This window comes from Chelonia mydas, chromosome 7 (genome assembly GCF_015237465.2).
Source record: "Chelonia mydas isolate rCheMyd1 chromosome 7, rCheMyd1.pri.v2, whole genome shotgun sequence".
NCBI lineage: Eukaryota > Metazoa > Chordata > Testudines > Cheloniidae > Chelonia > Chelonia mydas.
Window position 1 is genome coordinate 88,523,122 of NC_057853.1, and position 20,214 is coordinate 88,543,335.

At 40.1% G+C, this 20,214-nt stretch overlaps 1 protein-coding gene across 24 annotated transcripts in view; it reads right to left on the bottom strand.

The window, feature by feature from the left end:
• The window catches only part of SGMS1 (sphingomyelin synthase 1), a 209,827-nt gene that overhangs the window by 62,556 nt on the left and 127,057 nt on the right, over positions 1-20,214 (bottom strand). For 5 of the 24 annotated variants that reach the window (XM_037905001.2, XM_037904998.2, XM_043550334.1 and 2 more), the window contains one exon: positions 2,810-3,007. The exons of the other annotated variants lie outside the window; for them this stretch is intronic. The gene's annotated coding sequence lies outside the window, so the exon portion shown is untranslated. The remainder of the gene's footprint in view (positions 1-2,809; positions 3,008-20,214) is intronic. 24 annotated transcript variants of the gene reach the window in all.

The window sequence follows — 20,214 nt, forward strand, 5'->3', positions numbered from 1 at the left end:
TGTAAATGAATAAAAAGTGATGATTACAGTGTGTGAACTATACTAGACCAGCCACTGCATTTATAGATCTAATGCAATTTATGCTGTCAAGCTTACATACAAGATTGCTAAAAGTGACAATGCACGAGTTAAGCCTTGATAGACACTACCAACCCAGCAGCACACTGTATCAGTGGCTGCAACAGAACAGACAGCACATCTCACTGCCCTCTGCCTATGATGAGTAGGATCATGTGGCCTTCTTACCTTCTAACAGTCATTATGGAATTTTTAAGAGATGCAATGTGAGCTGTAATGATACCCACCTTCTTCTTCCATTCAAATTAGTAAAATGGGGGAGTGTAACAGTTTGGAACCATTACAAGATTCTGGGAAAGGGGACCACTGTCAGACCAATCCACCCTTCTCTTGCCACCAGAGGATGACAGATGTAGGGAGAGATATTGCATGTACAATATCAGCCCAAGTCCAATGAAATTCCATGAAACACTCTAATCTGAGATGGGTTTGAGACTGTGGCCGAACGACTGTAACAGCACTCATAAAAACCACACTGTTTGCCTAATGGCGGTTCTATTTGAGAGACTCGAGTTTGATTACCAATAGCAGTCTCTTCTTGCCTACTCCATTAAGACCAGGGAGTGCTGCACAGGCAACAAGCTAAGTATCTTCATCTTAAAACAAAAAAAATTACTGATATTTTTGAAGTGCTATGGTTACAAGTAACACCTAAAATTACTATAGCTGGTAGAGAAAACTGGACAGAGAAAGCATTTCTTTCATTACTTAGCACTTTGTGGATTCAGTTTCCTGTTTGCATAAGATTTGCACCCAGCAAGAAGAAAGAGAAACATTTTAAAATTAGGGAACTGTGATCAAAGTTGTTGAAATTCTCATTATCCACCAAACTGTCAAGTCTTTTTTGGATTCCACCCAACATTTAGTCTACATAACCTCTCAGACAAAGTTTATAGTACAATAGTATTTCCTTTCCTCATATTTAAATTTGTTGAATTTTCAGTCTCTGAATGCCCTCTTGTTCACATATTATGAGAGGGTAAATAAGAATGCTTGATTTCATACCATTCATGATTCAGATGGCAATTTTTTTCGATCACCACAAGGCCGTGATTCTTAATGGGTCAGCTTGCTAGGATTTTAACAATGTTTCAGCTTTCATTTTAGAGAACAGCCTATGGGGTGATTAAATCTGTGGCCTTACTGGTCCAAAATGACAACTGCTGTGTGATTAAAATCTTGATGTCCTAGCGAGATGACAGAGCTTGTAGTTTGGGAAAATCACGTAAATGACTCTCTTTTAAAATAACGTATAAGAAACTTGTAAATTAGAATACCCTACATTTGGCATCAAAAACAAAGCAGATGAAGTAGAGGGATCATGGCGCAACAGGCAAACACTCAGACCAGATCAACTCTTTTAAGCCTAACTTTAGGTTTACCAGTCTTGATAAATCTCACTATTTTTCTTTCCTTTTTATATCCTCTCCCGTTCCGCCCTTATTCTGTAACACAATAACATCCATAAAAAATGTCATTTCTGCCAGGAGTACACAGGAATATTGTTCAGTTTTTTATTGTAGTTTTCTGCTTGTTTCATCCTATGAAAACCAACTGCTGTTACAAACCAGCAGCTTCTATCTTTTCCAGCCTACTAAACGCCAAATTTTAAGAAGATCATCATCTTGGTTACTTGCCTTATTAAAATATGCATTCCAGATAAAAGTGCAAAATATTAAATATGGACACATATGTAACCAGCAGACTGGTATTGTGGGCTCACAGCTAAATAATTTACTTTAATTGGAGTTGTGAGTCCCAAGGTGAGGGCTCATAAGCCTCAAGGTCAATTAACTGGCAGGAGAGTTTATCGAAAAGCAACTGTTATAAATGCAATATTTGTTCTTAAATAATGTAGATTTAAAAAAGTATACTTGTTTCATGTAATCCGATACAGCAAATATTTCTCCCTCCTATGAATTATTCAAGAAAGCCAAGGTGGTAAAAGACTGTTGAACATTAATTGTTGTTTGCAGTGTACTAGATAAGCTCTGTGCTGCTCAAAAGCTCTCTCTTTCACCAACAGAAGTTGGCCCAATGAAAGATACTACCTCACACATCCTCTCTCTCTGTTGAACATTAAGTCACTTCTCAGATGATTCTCCAGGTTTCCTTACCAATTAATTATTAAACCTCTTACAAGGAAGAACACACATTAGTTTAATAATTAAATCAGAGTGACTGAGAGAAAAGTTTCTTTAGAAATCTCCCAATAGCAACGTGGAAAGACAAAAGAATTTTCAGCTGCCTTTTTGAAACTGATTGTTTGAAAATGGGTGAAATACTTAGGCATGTGCACAAAATGGAACAGTGTGTGTTTGCAATCTCTTGAGTCAGTGGTTACTATTGACAACATGAATGTAGCAGCTCTGCGACCACTGCTAAACTCCTTCACAAAGGTTCACATGAAAATAGTGATAATATATGTCCCCCAAATCAGGGGCCTCTCTCAGAGCTATTATTCCAGGCTGCACAGAGTCAGGCATACCATGCTGCATCCATTTTACACTCTTCACATTTTTAAAGGTTATTTTCACAGCTCTGAGGACAACAGACTGAATTTTTTTTTTCCCAAAGAAAACTCAGGGCTTCCCTACATGGAGATTTACAAGAAAATTAATCCCAATTAACTAAGGCATTGTCCATACTAAAGGGAAAAGTCGATCTAAGCTACGTAATTTGAGTCACGTGAATAGCGTAACTCAAATCGACGTAGCTAAGATCTACTTACCACGGGGTCCACACTATGCGACGTCGATGGGAGACACTCTCCAATCGACTCCCCATACTCTTCTCGATCAGGTGGAGTACAGGAGTAGACGGGAAAGAAATCAGTGGTCGATTTAGCGGGTCTTCACTAGACCTTCTGAATCGACCGCCGCAGCATCTATCACCACAGCATTGATCCTCCAGTAAGTGTAGACAAGCCCTAAAGGTATGAATTAAAAGTGGATTAGTTAAACTGCATTAAATCCCCGTGTAGACACTCAAGGTATGTCTACACTTAAAATGCTACAGCCGCACTGCTGTAGCGCTTCAGTGTAGACACTACCTATGATGACGGGAAGAATTCAGCTGTCGGCACAGATAATCCACCTCCCCGAGAGGTGGTAGCTAGGTCAATAAAATTTTTCCAGCAATCTAGAACTGTCTACACCGGAGTTTAGGCTGGTATAGCTATGTCTCCCAGGGGGTGTGGATTTTTCACACTCCTGAGACAGATAGAAATGCTGATGTAAGTATCTAATGCAGACAAGGCCTCATTCAGAACTGATATGGTCTTGATTTGGTTTGGCTTAATTCTCTTTCAAAGTGAAGTAAGCTAAATTTAATTTATGTCATTTTAATTCTGAAGGAGAACACCCACACTGGTATTTAGTGCAGTTTAACTAATTCACTTTTAATTCACACCTTTAGTTAATTCGGATTAATTTTCCAAAGCATCCTTGTGTAGAGAACCCTAGGTTCTGGGACACAAGACAGCAGCTTCAAAAAATAGCAGTGGTTCCACAAAATTCCAATTCAACCAGGTAACTGGGAAGTGAATTCTGAATATTCGCTGCAAACCCACTTAAATAAATATACTGTAGGAATAATATTCCAACTGGTCTTCACAATTAGGGCGTGTTCTAAAACATTCTCTCACCTGAGTTGGCAAGCTGACTTTTAATTGTACTTGTGATGTTCACTCTACTTCCAATAAACAACACCAAAATGAGTTTAAGTTAGACTGTGCCTAATTGCATGAATGGGTGACCAAGAGAGGGTGGAGGACACAAGAATCCTCCCTCTCCACACTCCTCGAAAGGGAACAAGACAATAAGCAAGGACCAGGGAATTCTAGCGCTGACAGAGCTGGTAAAATCTTGGAATTGCCATTTTGCAGGGAATTTCTATGTTTTGAAATTTGTTTCCATTCTGATTTGAGACAAACCCAAATATTTTTGAAATTTTCGGCCTAATGGAAAATCCAAAAAAAAAATTCACTTTCTGCAGTTTCAATTTTTGTTTTGGAATTTTATGTTTTTTCTTCATTTTTAATTATTTTTACATTATTTCATGACATGTCAGTAGAAATTCTGAAATGAAAATTTTCCAAAATGAAAATAAAAATTGGTTTCAAAGTATTTTCCCTGTCCACAGGCACTGTTCCAAAACTGATGCTTTAAAAAAAAAAAAGTGTTTAGAATGAAAAAGGCCTTTGTAAAAAATTTCCAAGCAGCTCGACAAACAGTGGTAATAGCAATCCTGGAGGTTTGTGGAACGGGCACACAACGTAGATGGTTCAGAGGAGGAGAGATGAAGGAGTGCACAGTACTTTATGTAGAGGTACAACAGGTGCCACCACTGACTGCGCAGAGGGACTGAGGAAAAATGCCTCCAAGAGTCTCTACTGCCGGGATGAAACCCTTTCACAAACACATACGCCTCTTTATCTATGTGGCTTTATGCCTTAGCCTGCAATCTACCCAGAACACGGAATAGATCATTGATTAAAATTACTATACTCTTGCAGGGCAGTAAGAAATTACCAAAGAGGGAGGGATCAGAGCTCGTGATCAGAGCCAATGGAGAAATAAAAAGGAAGAGCTACAAAGTTTTTAATTTCCTACAGACTTTTTCGTTCAGAATGTATGTGAGCTTCCTATATTTGAAACTATTGCAAAGGTAATGATTTTATATTGGCCAATGAAACACTCCATAGTGTCACACAAAATTTTATATTCCTAGAAGCCAGAAGTATTAACCAACACATTTATTTAGCAATGAAAAATCATCTTTGCCTCTTATCGATTTAGCAAGTCTTCTCTAAAAGTCTTATATATTCTGAACGCAAACTGAAGTTTAAAGTTTACAGCATCATCAAATTTACTATAAGAATTCTGTGTAGTTAATTTCCATTATATTCCATTTCTATTTCAACTCATTGTAAAACTGGAACACCTGCTTAAAATGTGTATAAAATGACTGTCAACCCCATATGCAATAGGTCTAAAAGTTATAAAAATATATATATAAGAAAAGCATCACACTTGTTTTCTATTTCCTGAAGACAAAGGTCTTTCCAGGGTGCTACCAAGCATTCTGGGCTAAATCTGATTATGTAGGTCCAAAGAAAAGATAGTAGCTTCTTCCACAACTTTCCTATTATGCTATGGTTTAGGTGCTATTTTAAATCCTTCTAATATCTCCTGTTGCTGTATCATGAGCAGCCCATTGCCATGTTGTCTGCTTCAGGCTACACAATATCCTTCACCTAGGTGTAGTGTTTTCACTTGTTCTTGTGACAACAAAAAAATGTTTTTGACTTCACTGTGGAGCTTTCACCCTCTGCTTTATTTTAAGGATGATGTCTGTATGCCATACTTGGTAGAACAAGCTATGTTAAGTCCTTAAAAACAAACAGACAAACAAACAGACAAACAAAACAGACAAACCAACCAACCAACCAAGAAGGGAGATTACTTCTTATGGTAACAACTTAGCCTTTCAAAGGCTCTGCTCCAGTCTTGACTCTTCTCTTTCCCTTATCAGATGGAACAGTCTACCTCACTTGGATTGAGAAGAAAAATTGTCGAGCAGCTTCTAATTTTTCTTCTCCTCCTTAAATGTTTAAGGAACCTTTATCTTCAGCAAACAACCTTAAAACTTACATTCCTAACACTGTGTTCAGTTTTCTGATCATTGTTTTAAGGTCTCCATGGGATTTCAGCAAGAATGATGTTATCTGCATCTCTGAAATGACTCAGGTACTTTCTACTGCAAAAACCTTGAATGGAATGAAAAAAATTTCAGTTCCACCTACCTATTTGTTCTAAAAAAAGACTTCTGGGTAGCAGTCCCTCCCTGTTTCAGAACGTATTGCTCATGGTATTAAAGCCAGATTCACTGGTATACAGTTAAGATTCTCTGAGGAATGAATCATTAAACGGTTCATGCTTTGGTTCATTTCTCATTGAGCCTTACATAAGCTACCTAATAGACCTAAGCAGAAAAGGAATTGTGCTGTAAAAATTAGCTAGCATTCAAAACAATGTTAGCTATTTCAGAAAAAAGAACAGGAGTACTTGTGGCACCTTAGAGGCGAACACATTTATTTGAGCATAAATAAAAAATAAAATAAAATAAATGTATTCGTCTCTAAGGTGCCACAAGTACTCCTGTTCTTTTTGCAGATACAGACTAACATGGCTGCTTCTCTGAAACCAGTTATATCAGAACTTATTTTTTTAACTTATCTTTGTCATTTTTTGTTTTTGACTTCAGCTCTAGCTTAAAACCTATACCTCAGACTTTTTTCCCTTGACTCAGACCCACAAGCTGAAACACTGTAAGCTAAAAGGTCGATTGACATTTAAAAAACACCTTATGCTGAAAGGCTCCTAAAACCAAGATGGATCAAAGCAGTGCAAAATTATCATGCAAAAGAAGCAACGAAATATTTTAGACAGCTTTCTGACAGAACAACAGTCTCAACAGTCTAGTACTGAAATTCTCTATGAACCATACAAGCCCTTTTTCTTCTTTTCAAATAACGTTTTTAAAAATGACTGGAATTGTTCATCTGAAATAAGTTTTATCATTATAAATAAATTATGGCCTCATTCACCAATTAGCTCATAGACTGCATTCAAATGAATGCTGCAGTAAGCTTTATAATCACTCAAACCAAACTACACTGACTGGATCACTAATGTGCTGATGCTCAATTATTTCTGTGAAGAATGCTACAGAACATTAAACATTAACAACAGTCTAAGCCTACATTACCTTTCTCCAAAATAAATCTAATTCAACACTGTATGCTTCTAGTTTAAATAATCTTGAATTACTGGATCATTTCCCCTCCACTTACCTTCTTCTCTAATGACTGAAATAGAGCTAAGTTATGACATATTTTGGCACAATATACTATTAACTTTACTCAGTAAAATAAATGTGCTGAAATTCTATTTTCTTTGATACAATGTTAAACCTGTAGTGCACTTCTCAGGGAAATAATGTGTGATCACTTTAAAATCCCATACAGGACACTGGCAGCTTTGTGTTTTACAGGATTCTGATCTGTTGTTTAAGAACTGCCAGAAGAATGCTTATCCTACTAGCTCCTATTCTCCTGCAGTGGACCACCTGAAACAGACTCCCTCCTAACCAGGAATCCACATCCTCTCCAGCTATTATACTGTTTAATTATTGGAAGCCCTTAGGATAATATGAAGTTAAAAATAAACTTACTTTATTGCAATTCTCTTCCGGGATGTAAGATTTAATAGGACAAAAATCTCTTCATTGCCTGCAGCAGCCCCAACTTCTCTAATCGCTCTGAGTCACTTTGCTATTTCCTTCCATTCAAGTTTGACTGTGGTTTATTTATATTAGAAAGCATATACAGAGCTGTGTAGGGTGCTAAAAGATGAAACAAAGCTACTATCGACCACATAGGCAAGGAATATTAAAGTGGTATTAGCCTCAACTTAATGAAGCTTGGTCTACATTACAAAGATAGTTAGATCGATATTAGCTGTCTTATGTCAACGGCTACACTACAGCCTTGCTCCCGCCAATTTAAGTGCCCTACTACACAGACAAAATAAATCCACCTCCATGAGAGGTACAGAGCTTATGTTGGTGTAGGTAAGGCAACAGACACTGAGGGCATGGCTACACTTGCAGATGTAGAGCGCTGTGAGTTAAATCAGCCCTCGGAGAGTACAGTAGGGAAAGTGCTGCAGTGTGTCCACACTGTCAGATTCAAGAGCACTGGCATGGCCACATTAGCAGTTCTTGCAACGCCACAGAGAGCAGTGCATTGTGGTAGCTATCCCAGCATGCAAGTGGTTGCAATGTGCTTTTCAAATCAGGGGTGGGGGGTGGGGGGGTGGAGTGTGACAGGGAGTATGTTGTGTGTATGCAGGGGGAGAGAGTGGGTTTTTGGGGGGCTGAGATCATGTCAGCATGCTGTCTTGTAAGCTCAGACAGCAGCAGACCCCCCCCCTCCCTCCCGCCTCTCTCTCTCTCTCTCTCTCACACTCACAGCAAGCAACATTCCACACTAATGGTTGCTTTGTCCCGGAACAGATATGCATGCCAGCTGTCAGAAACGGAGCTTTGAAAGGGCATATCCGCATTCCAAAACAATGAAAAGAGTGGCCACTTGACTTAAGGGGATTATGGGACGTTTCTGGAGGCCGATCAGAGCACAGTAATGCAACACCTTGTTCACACTGATGCTGGGGCGTTTCAGCCAAGGCGCAGCAAGCGTTATGCTTCTCGTGGAGGTGGATTACCAGGAGCGCTCCAGCTGCAGCGTCCAGGGGCTCTAAGTGCCTTGCCAGTGTGGACGGGTCATGAGTTAGGGTGCCTGGGGCTGCTTTAATGCGCTCTAACTTGCAAGTGTAGCGAAGCCCTTAGTTACTTAAACTGGCTGTTGGCTAAAATTGTTGTCAATTTCAGGGAGAGCTGGAACCCTGAAATTGACAAGAAAGGCTGGTAGGTTCCCTGCTGTGAACCCCACACCTACTTCACAGCTCAGGCTGTCACCCTGGGATGGGTGAGGGGCTCCAGCTAGAGCCCAGCTGCCTCCTGGGCTCTGACCCCTCTCCGGCGCTCCAGACGGGGACCGGGGTCGGGGGCCTGCCCTGCTCCACATGGTTCCTGGAATCAGCAGCATGTCCCCCCCTCCAGCTCCTACTCATAGGAGCATTCAGGGGGCTCCGCAAGCTGCCACTACACCTGCCAAGTGCCGTCCCCACAGCTCCCATTGGCCAGGAACCACAGCCAATGGGAGCTACAGCTGCAGCACTACAGACAGGGCAGTGTGCAGAGCTGCCTGGGCATGCCTCCACGTAGGAGCTGGGGGGGGGCATGAGCTGCTTCTGGGAGCTGCTTGAGGTAAGCACGGCCTGGAACCTGCATCCCTGCACCAGCCCTGATCCCCCTCCTGCCTTCCGAAACCCTCAGTCCCAGCCCGGAGCACCCTCCTGCACCCACACCCCCAGCTGGAGCCCTCACCCCCTGCCGCACCCCAACCCCCAATTTCATGAGCATTCATGTTCCGCCATACAATTTCCATACCCAGATGTGGCCCTCGGGTCAAAAAGTTTGCCCAGCCCTGATCTAGATGCTTGATCATAATAGAAGATTTTAACCTAACAAACTCTTAATTACTAGTATTTAGAAAGGTAGATTATGTCCTCTCTTTTATGAAGGAAAAATACGACATTAATTTGTTGTAGCACAGAAGGTTACAATCAAGAAGAAAAGTTATCTTTTAAATTTAAAAGAAAGGGAGAACTAAATTTAACTAGAACCTATATAGTGTAGATATGTTTAATGAAACAGCCCACAAACAATGAGAGATGAGTTTTGTGAAGGAAATCTAAAACTGCAGAAACCTTATCTCAGGCCTGGTCTACGCTTAAAAATTAGGTCGACCTAGCCACGTTGCTCAGGGCTGTGAAAAATGTTATGCCCTGCATGCCGTGGTTAAGTCTACCTAACTCCTAAATTAGGCACAGCTACATCAACAGAAGGATTCTTCCCTAGGGAATTTTTAGTGCATACCACTCACTTGTACATGGACAATACATTACAGTGCTTTAGCAGTCACACAGCCATAAGGCACGTTATCCCACCAAGTAGACATGCCTTTAGAAAGACAATGAAGGAGGATTATTTGGTCTTGGGAGATCTCTGAATTTCTGTAAATTAATGTAAAGAAGAAAAAATGCATATTTTGGGGGAACCTTTCAGCCTCAGAGTCTTGAGTCCCTATTCAAAATTTTTCTTAATTATTAGTTTGTTATTAAATGAGATTCTTCATGTGTAGTTAAAATGTGGTTTGATATTTTCTCTAGCGCATTTTTTTTTCCTGAAAACATGAAGTAGTCAGAGAAACATATTCATTCTCAAGCCATGGAAAAAAGGTACAAAATATCAAATTATGCCCTTCAGCCCTGAGAACAGATTGCTCTGGTAGTGGCCATATTTATTTGCCACTAAGCCTAAATCCAAATATTGCTTGGTGCCTGAAAGACCTAAAACCACTAGCAGGGATGCCGTTACAACTATATGCCTCAATCTCACAAATTATTACATGCGGATAGACCCCTACACACATGCAGCACTTTAGTGAAATCTTACTTCTGGTCATGAGCAGAAAAAAGGTTTACAGTGTATTTCAAAACAGATAATGATTCTGTTATAGTGATATTTGTGGGGTTTACTTTTTGTTCAGTAACTTTATGCATTTAAACTTTTATCATTGCTTTGGTCTAGATGATTTTTGGGGGCAGATGACCAAAATTTCATAACTCGCTCTTTAGTTCATCTTCATCTCAGAAACAGCATCTTTATAAATAATCTTACAAAATATAGAATGGAAGTGGAACGGTTTCCAGAAAAGAGTCAATTAAATGCTCAGATAAGGAAGTGGGTGACAAAGAGGAAAGGAAAGGATAAAATTAAGCGTGCCTATCATTTGAGGTTCTCAATGCACTTTGAACACTGAGCCTTATAACATCTCTCATAAGGTAAATTAACCATATAAAAATAGGCTAGCTGAGGCATAGAGAGGTCAGAAAAATGCTTTGACCTAGATCACAGCATGGTGAAGTTCCATAATGACATCCTGATGGACCCAGAAGTCCTGATAAGATCACTTTATCCAATTACCAAATCAAGCTTTCCTCTCCTCGTTGAAGGTGGCTAAGTTATGAGGGGGCAATGGACGGGAAGTGTGCTATTACTTGCAAAGAAATAGGGATAAAGCCCTTGTATAGATGTTTTTCTACAGAAATTCTGTTATAATTAACCTTTCCTGAGAACTGGGCCCCTATTTGGAAGATTTTAATATATTCAGGGGCTGTATTTCACTTCCATTCATACATAGTATTTTCATTTTATATTTATAGTAGAATTTAAGTGGTTCCAAATAATAACAGACAGAACAAAGTAAGTTACCAAGCAAAACAAAACAAAAACACGCAAGTCTAAGCCTAATATAGTAGGAAACTGAATACAGATAAAATCTCACCCTCAGAGATGTTCCAATAAGCTTCTTTCACAGACTGGACCCCTTCCTAGTCTGGGCCCAATCGTTTCCCCGGTACAGTTCTTGTTAGCTCCAGCTCAGGTGGGAACTTGGGGAATTTTTCCTGACTGGAACCCACTTTGTTCTGTTCCACCCCCTTTGTTTCTTGGCCCATTAACAGTAACTTTCCCGCGCCACTGTGTCAGGGGGGCGGGGGGGACCATTCCTGCACACAGGCGAGCCGCATAGGGGCCAGGACGGAAGCTGCAGTCTTGGAGAAGACCCTCTCTTGATTCCCTGCTCACCCTCAGCAGCGAGATATCTTCCATAATTAACACATCCTGTGGAAAGCGTGAAGACAGGAATGGTCATCAGTCCCCCACCCCGCCCCCATTGCTGGCTCTCCCCAACAGCCACATACCCAGGGTCCAGCAAGGTCCAGTAAGAGTGATTTACCCGGCCCCTGTTTTGGGGGGTCCTGTGGCTCATTTGTGCTTGCCTCGGGTCAGCCAGTTAGTGACAGATGTGTGAGTACTGGCTGTGTTTTAAATCACTGAATTGGTGTTCTGTGTGTTGCAAACAATAGTGCTTCTGTAAAATGTTGTGTTTAAACTTCACAGAGATGACCTTGGGAGCCCAGCCTCCCTCTTTGTTACTGGCAGCTGAGTGGTTGCACAGAATTAGAAAGCAGCCAAGAAGAACTAAGGAGGACTTTCTGCGTGATGTTATGATGCACTCCGCGGCCGAGAAACAGGAATTGAAGGAGTGGCGGGACAATGAGAAGAGAGAATGAAAGGAGAACACGGCACACAAGAAAGCAGCCCCTGCAGCAAAACTCTTTCCCATGCGCCCCTCCCCACATACACCGCCAACACACTCTTATCACCTCCTGGCTCCACTCTCAACCCACAGCATTCCACTCCTCCCTCCTCACAGTCCAGTACTGTGGACTCCCAATATCCACTGCACTCAACACCCATCCCTCTGCAGTTTGGCCCTGCTGAAGTACAGCACCCGCTGCATCGTACTCCAAAGGAAAAGGTTGGGTATGATCCCTGGACATACACAAAGAAAGAGGTGCTCTGTGGGATAGCTGCTCAGAGTGCACCGCTCCGAATAGCACCGCAAGCATGAACACGCTATTGCGCAGGCAGCTGTCAATGTGAACACACAACAGTGGTTTTCCTTCGGCGCTCTCTGAGCAGCTGTAACCGTCGGCGCTGTAACTTTTCAAGTGTAGACGTGCCCTAAACGTTACTCCTGTTAACATAAGGGAGTGAGCTGGATTATGATCCTTCTCATGGCATCAAGAGAATTGTTCAGTTTTAGCCATTTACACCTGAGCAGACCTGTTGAAAGGAAATGCAGTTGCACAGCTCTCATTTGAAGACATATATGTGAAGACAATGGGATTGCATGTGTGTAAGAGCTTGGCATATGTAGCTTTTATTACCAGGAGTGCGAGTGAGAGGGAAACTCATCTTGACTTTCAGATTCCAGGTTAAGTTTGCAGGACTGGCTGTTTACAAACAACAAGATTGTTTCTTTCCTAACTCGCCGTGTAGTATAATTATTGAGGCAAACATGTACATTAAAAGACTGTTTAAAAAATTACTTTTTTAGAACAGAACACCAGAGTTTAAAATAAGCCTCCTAATATATTTGCACTGCAATACTAGGGAGACCTAAAATATTTAACAAAAAATCTATTCTGGAAAACCCACAAAAGTGACTGATTTATAAGCATCTTACTGTTTAACAATGAAGACACTCAGTATGTTCCCACAATAATGCATTTCCTTAATCCAAAGCAAACTAAATGCTACCATATGCCTGTTGGGAGGTAACAGGTCCATTTAGAGCTGGCCTCTTTCTCTGCTCAAGGAGGATGGCCTGCATTTAAAGGCTCCATATCTTTCTTCCTTCCTCCCAGGTAATTCTTGTCAATCACCCTGGTAGGGAGAAAACACTACCCTTTATCCATCTTGCCTTTTAAACCCGGGGGGGGGGGGGGGGGGGAGGGGGAAGAGGGGGGAGAAGACCCAGCTCCTCAGTGGCCTCATTTCCTGTAAAGTTGGCTAGCAGCCTGTTCTCTTGCCTGTCAGAGGAGGTCTCCTAGCTACACCAGATGTGCACTCCTGAACAGCCAAATCTTTATATTAATTATCCAGGCAGCCCAGAATGGTAAGTTACTTTGTTTAGGAACACAGAGTCTAGCAGCTATGACATAGGGTTCTATAGCTTTAATTTATGTAGCTGACAACATGACAGTAGCTAAAGCTTTCATGGTACGTTCCCTGTCCCATCCCAAATCTCATTCAGCTGCCTTTAATTTAGCTATCTTGGATTGTGCAGAGTCTCAAAATACTACAGTCAAACAAAGGAAAACTGGATCCTTACTGGTATAAAGATTTATATTGGTGTTAATTAAATACACTAATAGTACCACCAGTTATAGCTGAATGAACAAACAAGTGCTGATTTTGAACTTAATTGATTAAATTTTTTAAAGTTTTGTTTTCTGATGCAAAGACAGTAAGAATGATGATTTCTTATCTGTCCAAAGAATCTATTACAACATACAAGGTCTTTCAGGTCAAAAAGATCCTTTTTTGTAGGGATAAAAGCTTTTTGCAAGCTGTAGGTTGGCTGCCTTATGCTGATTTTCTCAGTTGAATTTACTGAGAAATTTTATTATATGAGAAATAAAACTACAGATGCATTCTCATATCAATAAACACCCAAAACCTCTTACTAAAAGAGTTATTGTAACTTGAAGTTATGTTCAGTAATTACTTTTATTCACCAAAATCTCTGAAATATGGATATGGGATATGAAAATACATTTCCCATTATCTGATCATTCCTATCTTTGATCATAACTCATGAGAACAGCCTACCAAAATCAGTATAAGATTCTTGAAGCGTTTTTGTTTGAACAGGACAGCAGTCACAGAGTCATCATAACTGCAAAACCCCAAGTTCATCCATGTAACATATGAGTATCACAGAAGTAATTGTTTCTTAAACTTCATAGACAAAATAAATACTCTGAATAAAGAACCTAGCATTGTAAAGTTAAGTACAGAAACTACAATTTTAAAAAGCATGAATAGATCCTCAATGCTAATCTCAATAAGCCAGAACCACAGCCCAAATGAATGTTCAGCTAAACCATTAAGAACCAAACTGAAGTTCACCATATACAATATATTTAAAATGAAATTTCACTGATGAGTTACAGTAACTACTGATTGCCATTGCACAACGTTTTGTAAACTATATTACTATTCTTGCCCCCAGGGCATTTTGCATGGACACTTTAGGCAGCTAGATTTAAAAACCAGGCCCAGAATAAATATCTCCTGCATACACAAAGTCGATTGCCTAGAACAGCATTTATATTACTCCTCTCTCTCCATAATGGCAAGTTTAGAGCTATGCAGGAATCTGAATAATTCTTAAGTGTGTGTGATTGTTAGTGTTTTTCATGAGCTTTTTACCTTGGGGACCATTTATGGGGATGAAATAAAACAAGATACAGGCTTCTCATAATATTTCACTATACAGGAACTGAAATACTGTGGGAAAAACAACTATTTTAGACACAAATGTTTCCCTACGCATAAATAAGTCTAAAAATGTTCATATATATGATCAACTATGCACCCATCCCTACTCAGGACTACAGAAATGTATGAAACTCTCAGACTCATAGAAAAGTATGGTACTTCTCTAAAGTTGCATTTGCACTGTTTTCCTGTTTAAATTTAAGGTGTTTTCCTCTGTTAAGATGTTTGTTCGGTAAAGATTACCAATAAATTTCATCTCAAATTTTAGAATTTATCTGTAAATTTTGGATATGAAGCCCATGTCTGCTCGGTGCCTAAATCACTTTTGAAAAAATGGGACTTAGGGGCCAAAGTCACTTGGATATTTGAAATATTTTCTTAGGTACTTAGATTTATTTTAAAACTTTTTTTTTTAGACACTAGGTTCTATGAAGCAGGAACTCTCTTCCTATGTATTTGTTCAGTGCCTGCCAAAATGAAGGCCCCAATCAGGGTGCTAACAGAATATAAAATGTTAAGATTACTTATTCTTTTTAGATATGCTGAGCAGCAATGACACTAAGTATTATTATTACTATTACTTTGCTATGCTACTAGCAAATTATTAGTTTAAAAGCACAGTTGTTAATTAAGTCAAAAGACCTCTGATGGGTAGTGACTTGCTCAAGGTCACACAAGGCAGAGATCATATAACCCAGGAAACCCACCTTCCATCGCCATAGTCTACCCACTAGACCACAATGCACAGCTGAATTATGAAAACTGTATTTGCAAATTAGATGCAGGATTTCAAACAACTTCATTATTTATTTTGCAGTGACAATGTTCAACTCTAAGACTTCCCTCTGAGAAAATCTGCAAACGTTCACAATGCTAGCTGATAAAATCATTGTGACAACTCATTAAATTGATAGCACTATAAAAGTACAGTTTACAAAAAGAAGAACATACGTAAAAGTAACTGTCCTTCCTTTTTGTCCTTTAGTCAAGTCAGCACACAGATGATTATAATAGAACCCCAATTTTAGGAACTAATTGTGGATGGAGGACTTCATAAAATTGAACATCTCAGAGCTGCAGCACAGTGCATCACATCACTTTTTTTCCCATGTAGAGCAATTTCCAATACATTGGGAGCTGCTTGAGGTAAGCGCTGCCCAGAGCCTGTACCCCTGCCCCACTCCTGCGCCCCTGCTCCAGCCCTGATCCCCCTCCTGCCCTCCGAACCCTTCAGCCCCACCCCAGAGCCCATACCCCCAGTCGAAGCCCTCACCCCTCCTACACTCCAACCCCCAATTTCATGAGCATTCATGGCCCACTATACAATTTCCATATCCAGATGTGGTCCTCAGGCCAAAAAGTTTGCCCACCCCTGCACTAAAGGCATTGGACTGTAAAGAGGGGTGGTTGACTTGTTCTTCATCAACATAATGTTCATTATGTGATTTTTTTTTCCCCACGAGGAAAAATGGTTCATATTACTGGTCATCAGGAAAAATGAGGTTCTACTGTACTGCCTACTAGATGCTAGAAGGTGTATTGTAAATTAGGGCAGTTTCAAAGCTGCTGTAAATTGTGCTACCTGAACAACCCCCCACCGCCTCTGCTGCCACTACCGCAGGATTGGCAGAGCACAGCATACTTCTGTTGTGCCCTGGCAAGCCCGCTATGCTGGTGGGCCAGCATTTCGAGGAAGTATCTTGATCAGATTAGCTAATCTGCCATACTATTAAGCCACTCAGGGGTGGTTTTTTAGGATCTCTATTTCCCATGGTGAACATGTTCCCTGTAGGCTTGCAAAATAATATGTATTCTGGCTAGGATCTGGGGGTTTTCCTCCTATTCACTATGAGACCTGGCAAATCAAACAAAGCTGTATCTCCTGCTTGTCTTAGGTGGCCTGGTTCCAAGAGCACATCCAAATATACCAGTAGTGCAAATGAGGAATTGTACAAAGATACATATAGAGCTGGAAAATCCTGGATGGTAAATTGGCAGAGCATGCCACAGAATGAGAATGAATGTCCATTCCTAACTCAGAGCTAGGGATTGTGCCCCAAGGGGGAAGATTTTCAAAAGTTCCTAAGGATTTAGAAGTAAAAACCTCATCACAGAGCTTTTGTTTAAAAAGAAATACCAAAATAGTCATTCCCAAGCGTTCCTCTTCAGTGGAAGTACCATGGAAAGCATAAACCCCTATAAAATTGTTTTATGGATTTCCCTTTCCTTTTCCAATATTTCTTTTGCGAACTAAATTCTGGTCTACACTACAAACTTATGTTGGTATAATTAAGCCACCCTGGGGTGTGGAAAATCCACACTCCCTGAGCAATGTAGTTATACTGATCTAACTCCCAGTGTAGACAGTGCTATGTCGGCGAGAGGGCTTCTGCTGTTGACATAGCTACTGCCTCTCAGGGAGATGGAGTACCTAAGTCCATAGAAGCTCTCCCATCAGCATAGATGGCATCTTCACTAAGCACTACAATGGCATAGCTGCAGTGGGGCAACTGCAGTGTAGATAAGCCCATACTTGCAGTGCAAACCTAACCCAATATTTCCCTCTTAGGAAAGAATTATGGCCATGATGATAAATTTAAGATCCTAACACTCTTTGAAGCAAGGATCTTATCCAATTCCCATGTATCATTGTATATCCAGAGAAGTCTGTTGCTGTGCTTCTATGGTGATGTGCATCTGCCATTTGAGAGTAAAGTTTTCCGTAGCTATGAATGATAACATTTGCTAAAAATTCATTTTTCTCTTCCAAACCACATGGCAAATCTCTTGATTTCTGTTGTGATCGTCCTAATCTCATGGAACCCCTATTATTTCAATATGGGAACTCAAATTTTAAAAGCAACGGTTTGATAGTTCTCCTTCTAATCCATCTGACAGCCAGTGATATAAAATGTTGCCCACTGGCCAGACTAATTAGCATGGCTTGGATCAATCCACTTGCCAATAATGATTGGAAGATTTACTTTGCAGGAAGGAGGTCATCAATCTCTGAAGAATGTAAGGTTTGATTACAAAACATTTCTATTCTTGTTATGAGAGTTCCATGTAAAAGCAGTATGTGTTGTGTATGTATCATTAATATCATATAAAGAGCACTGTCTATTGACCTATATAGAATAACTCCAGACAAGACAGACAGTAAGAGTACAACCAGCACCTAAAGACAGACACACATATCCTAAGAGCAGTGCCAAGCTCAGACACTGCAGTGCAAGGACAACTCTACCACCTCAACCATTGTTTAAGAATTACCAAAGAACAACTGTCCTCATGAAGGCCTGAATTAGTATCACTGCATGTCTTCAGTTACAGGTGCTGCAGTGATGAATGTGAAACAGGTTCACTTACTAGTGATCCTCAAATTAACCAGTGCAGTGCCGAGAATTTATCAGCATAGAAAACACCAGAAGGTTCAATCATCAACAGAAGGGACACAAAATAAAAGCATCCAAAATGCAAATCAAGCCAAGCTGCCCAGTAACTTCAAAGATGTTAACTGAAATTATTCATTTCCATTTCAGGAAGAGGTTTTACAGAAATTCTGTATAAAAGCAACAGGAGTACTTGTGGCACCTTAGAGACTAACACATTTATTTGAGCATAAGCTTTCGTGGGCTACAGCCCACTTCATCTGATGCATGCAGTGGAAAATACAGTAGAACGATTTTATATACACAGAGAACATGAAACAATGGGTGTTACCATACACACTATAAAGAGAGTGATCAGTTAAGGTGAGCTATTACCAGCAAGAGAGAAAAAAAAACTTTTTGTAGTGATAATCATTTTTGACTGTTACTATTCACAACTTTGTGAGCAGCAGTGAAACTGGCAAAAATCATTGTCACTGAGACTTGGGAAAGCTGAGCAAGCAAGAGAAGCAAGCACTGGAGTTATCCATAGGGTAGGAGAACAGATGCTGGGGAGAAACAGGTGACTGAAGACCTCTTCTCTTCCCAATTCTGATGACAGGCAAAAAGTCAGATTCAGTGGTAAGAGTAATGGTAAAAGGTGGGAGTGAGGTGTAACGGAGAAAGTGTCTTCTCACTTCCAGAAGCTTGAGAAGACAGAGCTACAAATTTACCAGCTACCTAGCCTAAGGCAAATATTAAAGATCAAGCCTCACAGCAGGATTCAAGAAGATCAACCAGATAGGAATTCTCTCCTCTCTCCCAGCAGACTAGGGCTGGAGGGAGGTGTGAGGGGAAACTGCATTCTCGCTAGAATATTGCTGTTTGACCTCAATCCTAGGGTCTCCACTTCACCCCCACTTGCGTCTGAAACCTACTTCTGATTAATAGACATATGTCTATATTTTAAAGCCATGCTTACTGACACCTACTAACTCTATAGTCACACAACTCATATCCTCCTCAGGGACAGAATCAGCAGCTTCATTTTAATGAGATCCAGAAGACGGGCTGAAAATGCAGGTGAGACTTCACTTGTTCCTTCTGCAACCAATAGCCCCATGAGTCCAAGTTTTACTTTAAAATATCTTTAAAAGATATTTTTTTTTAATTTTCTGAATCAACTTGGTCCAAATCAGGCACTAAAACATAGCACCTATAAAAAATAAACTGATGTGCTTTTTACTTTGTGTAAATTCACCTACAGTAGTTTATCTTTAAATGCAACTTGCCATCCTCCTGGTAAAAGAGTAACCATTATAAAACTACATTTTATTCTTCACCCAAAATAGACTTAGTTGCCTACAGTATTTTAAGTTATATTTAAATTTCATCAAGAAATATAAACCTATAAGAAAATCCTATATAGATGTTCTAATTAATATTTCAATAAGGGAGGAGTTTGGGGGAGAAGGAGAAAAATGTATTTGTCACAAAATGAACAAACAGTATCACGTATTATTGGGAAATAGTTAAAAACAAAAAGTCTAGAGCTAGGGTATACTCTCCTTGAAACTTGTTCAGCTCAGCAACAGGTTTTCCCTGGCTCCAATGAGGGAAGAATAGCCCCATGAGTTCACCAGGTTTTCTATAATACTTGTGTCACCCAGTTAAACGCTAGGACACCGGTTTCACAAACTGGGGTCCACATACCACTAATGGTCTATGGAGACCTGCCTATTGTTTTTTCCACATAAGCAATTGCCACAGGGATGTTATGCAACTATTAATTGGATGGGAGAAAGTCCACATACGTACCTGTGAGAAGGAAGTGAAGCTGTCCATAAGACTCAAAGTGATTTCCAGGCTACGAAAATGTGAGAAACCCCCTGCTCTAGAATACCTTATAGAAAGACACCTACCAATTTATTTCAAAATAAAAACTATAATCCATAACCAAACACCCAGTATTTTCACCACCATCTTCAGCCTGAACTGAAATCAAATATTCACTAAGGAATCTTGGAACAAATTAAAAAAATACATAAAACTGAAAGTGTAAGTGAAAACTCCCTCCCCTTTTGGAGATATTTACTCTTCAGGTAATGATATGAAAGGCAGTTAACATTCTAGCTGGCCATTACTTGACTAAAAGTGGTCT